Here is a 7072-nt window from a genome sequence, read left to right on the forward strand (position 1 = left end):
GAAACGTGAGGTCTCTCACCATGCTGCCTGTGCTTGTCAGGGATAATAAGCTGACCAGGAGAGACCTCTTCATGTCCCTCTTCTAGGTCCAGGTCTTTGGGAAGCCAAGCTTTTTTTGTTTTTCATAAATAATGATATTGCTTGCCAATATTCATTTCTATCCATCAAACTAGCTGCTGCTGGCCACCAGAAATTGCTGCAAACCTTTTCCAAGGAGAGGCTAAACAACCAGAGCATACAGAAGACCAGTATGAATTTTCACAATGCCTCCAGAAAAGTATTTCATAATTCATGGTGACTGTTCATAAAACCAAATACTAACCACGAGTGAAATTTAAAAAGAAAAAAACCCTCACAATCCCATTATCATAACAGTTTATGCATTTTCTTTGTAATTCTTATCCATATTTTTGAAAGTGTGGTTGCAATCATTCCAAATATACATAATTAAAAATGTACTTTATGATTAATTAGTATTTCTCCTGGTACCAACTAGAAGCCTGTAGAGTTAAAAAAAAAAAAAAAATAGTGGGGCAGTCATGGGCATTGTGCCTTCCACAAGGTGGAGTAGAGCAGGGAAAGGTGAAACTAGGCGTTGCTGAGTCTCCACTGTCATCTGGAGACGTGATCTTCCATCTGGGCCCACAGGTGGCCCCATCTGTGGCTTGCTCACTTGAGCTTAATTTTTCACTCCATTTCTTATTTTATTTTGGAGCAAAGCGGGATGTAATTAATTATCTTATTTAGTTATTTTAGTTATTTCTACTTAAGAAGATAATTATTCCCTTTTAGAAACTAACATTTAGAAGATTGTATGATTCATACTTGTTATGAATGGTAAATTGATATTTGAGTCATAAGCTGAAGGGAAAAAAAACAAAAATTCTGTTTCTTGGCCCTATAGAAGACTACTTCAGAGTGCCCCCAGAAAGTATTGCCTCACTTAGCCGGTAGGCCGACCAGTTAAATTTGAATTCCAGATAAACAAGGAATTATGTTTTTGTATAAGTGAGCCCCAAATATTGCATGGCAACCTTAGCCCCATGTCCCATGCTGAAGGGATGGGTCTAACTGGCCACATTTATTCCCCTGCCCCCTTGTCTCCTCCCTCCCTCTCTCTCTCTCTCCTTTCTCTCTCTCTCTCTCTCTCTCTCTCTCTCTCTCTCTCTCTCTCTCTGTCACACACACACACACACACACACACACACACACACACACACTCAGAAGGCATCTTCTGAAGGTCTTGGAGTTGAAGCTATAATGTTTTGTAAAGCCCCGTGCATGTTGACTTTATGAGATGGTAGAGAAATCTGTTTGCAGAGAGGTAGCTGGAACAGATATGCATAAATAATCCATGGTGGGAGGACAGCTGCCTGCCAACTTTTCAGGTGCCTAACATAGAGCCACGCATGACCAGGATGAGGTTCAGAAGACTCCCCTTTACCTCTACTAGTGTGAGTCTCCCTTCTTTGCAACACAAGTTCCAACTTTTTACTCCTCTTGTGCCAATGGTTGGACTTTGCAGCCGGGTCTGGGGAGGACATCTGGGCCCTGGCTCTGTGGTTGGTGTGGCAGGCACTGTGTCTATGTGGGCGCTGTCATCTGCTTCATCTCCCTTCCTGCTGGCCTTGCTAGAACTGAATGTCCTGTAGACCAGATTCTTCAGACAACGAGGACTAAGGTGTCACACAGGTCAGGAAATATTCTCAGTAGTCATTTATCAACCCATTTCTAGTGGTCTAATCACATTTACGTGCACACACACACACACACACAGGCACACCCATGCACACACAAGCATGAACAGCTATTCTTTCCTCTCCTTTCTATCATCTCCATTCCTCAGCTGCTCTTCCAGCTACTGAAATCCAGATGTCAAATCCCTCTTGAGATACTAAGCAGCACCAAGAGGTGAATATCAGGTGTTGGGGCCTGTACTTCTCTAAGAATTGCCTTCCCCAAAGTCAGGACTTGCTTTCCCAATGTCAGGATATTGTCAGACACTTGATGCACTCACCTTCTGACCACTGACATCTCCTTATGAGCTTCTTTGCTCCAAAGAACCCAAATCTCCAGGTGTTTTCCTCTATCTGGGGAATGCAAATCAACCAACATAGAGGGCATCAAGGTGATACTAACCCTGAGCATGCACAGCCCTTTTCTCCTCTGCTTTCTCAGTCAAGAAGCCTAAAACCCAGGAGAAAACCACCCAGCCAACAGAAGAGTTCATGCTCAGTCAGGCCACAATTCCAGATCTGACTCCTAAAAATAAAGAATTTGCCTCTAGCTGGCAACCCACAGGCCCTCATCACCTACTGACTGTACTTAGCCCTAGAAAGAAATACTCACAAAAATCACAGCCAATATAATTTTATTTATATTGTTTCATTAGATCACTCCCGAGATCTCCAGTGACACTTATCCTTACAGTTCCCACAAGGTAAAAAAGGGTGCCTTAGTGGACACCTGGGGCATCTTCCCAGCACTGTGACTCCTGCCCTGTGCTCCAGTGCCCTGCCTTGGAAGATTCTGCTCCTGGCAGACTGATCTCATGCTCAGGAGCTGGAGGACGAGAGCTGAGCACATGTGTGACTGTCCACACCACAACCTTCTCTTGAGACTTTTCACATGCTCTAGACTAAACTCATCAGGACCCCTGCTGAAATGCCAGGGCAGAATTGTGCCTGTTCTCCCACAAGCCTTGAATTTGAAGCCAGGCAACTGCCATGCTGGCATCCACCTGTAAATAGAGCTAACACTCTGGGCAGAAAGAGGCATGAAGAAAGTGCTGCCTTGATAATACCATTATAGAACTGAGAGATCCAACATTTCTCCACTTTCCAGGCGTACAAACCCAGAAATTCCCTTTCTTGTTTAATCCCAGTTTGGATTACATTTTCTCTTATAAACAACTAAAGGCAGATAAAACAACTAGTGAATATTCTAGTGAATAATGAGACAGTGGTCATTCCAAAATTGCTATTCTATGTCCACAATGCCCCTAAATTGTGCAGTGTACAACCTGCAGAACTACTCTGGTTGGGCTGTGGTATATGGGTGTGTACCTTGTAAAACTGCATTTATAAAGCAAATATGTTTACATTTACATGTTTTATTTGACAGTTTGAAGGGGAAGATGATAGAGATTTGTCCCCCCATTCGTTCACTCATTTGGTCACTTATTAATACAAAAAGATTATTGAATGCCTAATATATGTCAAGACCTGAGAGACAAGTGAGTAAGGCAGATGTCCTCATACGTTTTAATGGGAAAGACCAATTGTAAACAAAATAATATTTAGTATAATTTAGTATAAGGACAAATAGTGGTTTATTGTGAATAAAAATAAATCAATACAAAAAGACAGTGTAGGGAGTGGCAGTAAGTATTTAAATAGGGTAAACCAAATGAGGTCCCTCTGAAATGTTACATTTGAGAATAGAGCCAAATGCAGTCAAGTGAGCAAGTCCTATGAAGGTAGGGAAGGGAATTCCAGGCAAAGGGAACAGTCAGTGCAAAGACCTGTGGCAGGAGGTCTTTGTGGCATGTTTGAGAAATGAAAAGGTCAATGTCCTGGTAGCAGAGCAACCTGGGAGAGAGTCCAAGCCTGGGAGAAGAGAAGCAAGGATTAATCATGACGAGCTCTCATGGATCAAAAAGGAGATTAGGCTTAATGTATATCAGGGAGACATTAAATGCTTGTGAGCAGAAGGACAAAATCTGATTTAAACTTTAAGGTACATCATAATGGATAATTCAAAATCATCACGTTGAAAAAAGAAACGTCAGAGAAGAATTAATGAGTCTAAAACAAACAGTATTGATGGACTTATTACTTAGGGGTATATTTTTTTAAAGTGAAAAGCAAGGAAAGTGATTAACACAAAATTCAGAATTGGGTTACCCCAGAGGGGAGGCAGAAGAATGCAATTTGTGGGAGAATACAGGTATTTCTCAAGTGCTGTTAAACTCATTTGTAAGTGGGGAAGTAGCATGGGCACTCATTTTATTACCATTCTTTAAACCACATGTAGTCTCTTGCAGATATGATAAATTTTGTCCTAAGTGTTTAAATACTCTAGCTACAGTGGGTCGGCTCTGTGGAGGTGGGATAAATACAGGCAGACTTTTAAAACCGAGGAGAGAGGAGATGGTGGTGTGAGCTAACTGATGGCACTCAGCAGCAAGGGGCTTGGTGTTGAAAGAGGACCAAAGTGGAATCTCATACACACTGAAAGGGGGTGTGAGGGGCAAAAGATGGGGCAAATGTAAACAGGAGAGGATAGGAACAGGTGTGTTTGGGAGACCCTGGAACTGGATCTTTCCAAACCCTTCTTGCTCATCAGAGTCTGTGACCGAGACTCTAAGAGGCCTTGGTGAAGCTCTTCAAGGAAAACTCCAGGGAACTTGAGTATGGGGATGAGCTTCCACAAGAGCTTCCCTGAGCACTCCAGGAGCACAGGAGCCTGCTCCCATAGAACAGACTGCAGTTCCAACTGCTTATCCCAGGGCAATCGTGAAATTCATTTGGAAAAATAAAAAACAACAAAACAAAACAAAACAAACAAAACATAACAAAAACAAAAAGAAAAAGAAAAAGAAAAAACTCAGAATAGCCAAAACTATCCTTAGCAAGAAAAGAGAAGCAGGAGGCATCACAGTACCAGGCCTTAAACTATACTACAGAGCCATAGTAACAAAAATACCATGGTACTGGCACCAAAACAGACATGTAGACCATGGTACAGAATAGAAGACACAGAGATAAACCCACATAAATACAGTTATCTCATACTAGACAAAGACACCAAAAACATTCACTGGAGAAAAGACAGCCTATTCAACAAATGGTGCTGGGAAAACCGGAAAGCCACATTTAACAAAATGAAATTAAACCCCTATCTCTCCACCCTGCACAAATATCAACTCAAAGTGGATCAAAGACCGAGGCACTAGAACAGAGACCCTAGTAGAAGAAAAAGTAGGCCCGAATCTTCACCATGTTGGATTAGGACCCGACTTCCTTAACAAGACTCCTAAAGTGATCAACAAATATATGAAAAATGTTCGACATCTCTAGCAATTAGACATATGCAAATCAAAAGTACTCTAAGATTTTATTTCACTCCTGTCAGAATGGCAATTAAAATGTTGGTGAATGTGTGGGGAAAAAGATGTACTCTCTTACATTGCTGGTGGGACTGCAAATTGGTGCAACCACTCTGGAAAGCAGTGTGGAGATTCCTCAAAAAACTTGGAATGGAACCACCATTTGACCCAGTTATCCCATTCCTCATTTTATACCCAAAGGACTTAAAATCAGTACTACATTAACACAGACACATCAATGTTTATAGCAGCTCAATTCACAATAGCTAAGCTATGGAACCAACCTAGATGCCCTTCAACAGATGAATGGATAAAGAAATTGTGGTACATATACACAATGGAATATTACTCAGCCTTAAAGAAGAATGAAATTATGGCATTTTCAGGTAAATGCTAAGTGAAATAAGCTCATCTCAAAGAACCAAAGACTGAATGTTTTTTCTGATACGTGGATGCTAATTCAGAGTAAAGGGGGAGGGGATAAGGAAGAATAGAAGTACTTTGGATTAGATAGAGGGAAGTGAAATGAGGCAGAGTATGGGGGTAGGAATTATAGTCAAATGAATCAGACATTATTACCCTATGTGCATATATGATTACATGATCGGTGTAACTCTACATCATGTATGATCAGAAGAATGAGAAGTTATACCCCATTTATGTATGATGTGTCAAAATGCATTCTACTAGATCAAATTTTTTTTTTTAAATTCCACCTCCAAGTACCCTCTTTTTAGGAACTTAACTTTCAACATAGAAACAGGGTGGCGGTGGGGGGGTGCAAATCAGGGAGAGCAGCACAAACAAGCATGCAGTTTATAGCATTACCAATTCCCCTGACTACAACATTAAATTCAGAGTTAAATAGAGGTAGGGAGTTTGGACATCCTCTTCTTGTTTCTGATCTTAAGGGGAAAAAATTTTGTCTTTACCCATTAAGCATGTTTTAGTTATAAGTTTTTTGCAGATATCCTTTGCCGCCTTAAGGAAGTTTGCATTCTTTCCTAGTTCATTTAGCATTTTTCACATGAAAAGATGTTTAATTTTGGCAAGGGAATTTTCTGCCCCTATTGAGATAATCTTGGTTTTTGTTTTATTATATTAGTATGGTATATTACATTGATTGATTTTGAGATGTTAAAACCAACTTACATTCCTGGAATAAATTTCAATTTAGCCATGTTGTATATTTCTTTTGTATGCTGTAGGATTCAGTTTTCTAGTATTTTTTTTATTTTATTTGTTCAAATTTTTTATCTATATTCATAAGGGATTTTGTCTATAATTTTCTTTATCTAATTTTGGCATCAGGTTCTTGGTATCTGGCATCACAACATAAGTTAAGGCATGTTCTATATTTTGAAAAAATTTGTGAAGGATAAGTTTTCAGAATTGGGGTTTGAGTACCTGGAATAGCCTTTCCAAAAGCAGATTTATGATGACTTTCCCTGTCTCAGTTCTACTTCTCTCACTCCTAATTCTGGCATCTACTGGCGTGGGGCTAGATGCTTCCCAGGTTCTGCTGAGAACATGGGCTCCTGCTTGCACAGTGGATCCTGGATATTCCTTTTCTAGACTGAACTTTCCTTCTGCTCTGTTTCATATATTTACATACATTCAAAGGCCTATACTATTTCAGGAATCTCCTACTACTGGTGACTATCCTGCAGTTTTCTTTGCTATCATATACTTATTCCCTTTGATATGTGTACTGCTCCTTCAAAGAGTTTCAGGAAAGAGAAGAGCCGAATGTGACTCAACCACCATGCCTGTGATGAAAGTCCAGTGCTTTCATCTATCATACCATCATGATTAGTAGATGTCCCCTCAGGGTCTGTGAACTCGAATTGAACTGGTCATTGGATCTAGACTTGAATTATATTATATTGTTTATAGTCTTGCTTTAAGTTTTTTGTATTTATAAAAGTGCAATGTCATTTGATTTATATCTCTGAATATGAA

Source organism: Sciurus carolinensis, chromosome 11, assembly GCF_902686445.1.
Source record: "Sciurus carolinensis chromosome 11, mSciCar1.2, whole genome shotgun sequence".
Lineage (NCBI taxonomy): Eukaryota > Metazoa > Chordata > Mammalia > Rodentia > Sciuridae > Sciurus > Sciurus carolinensis.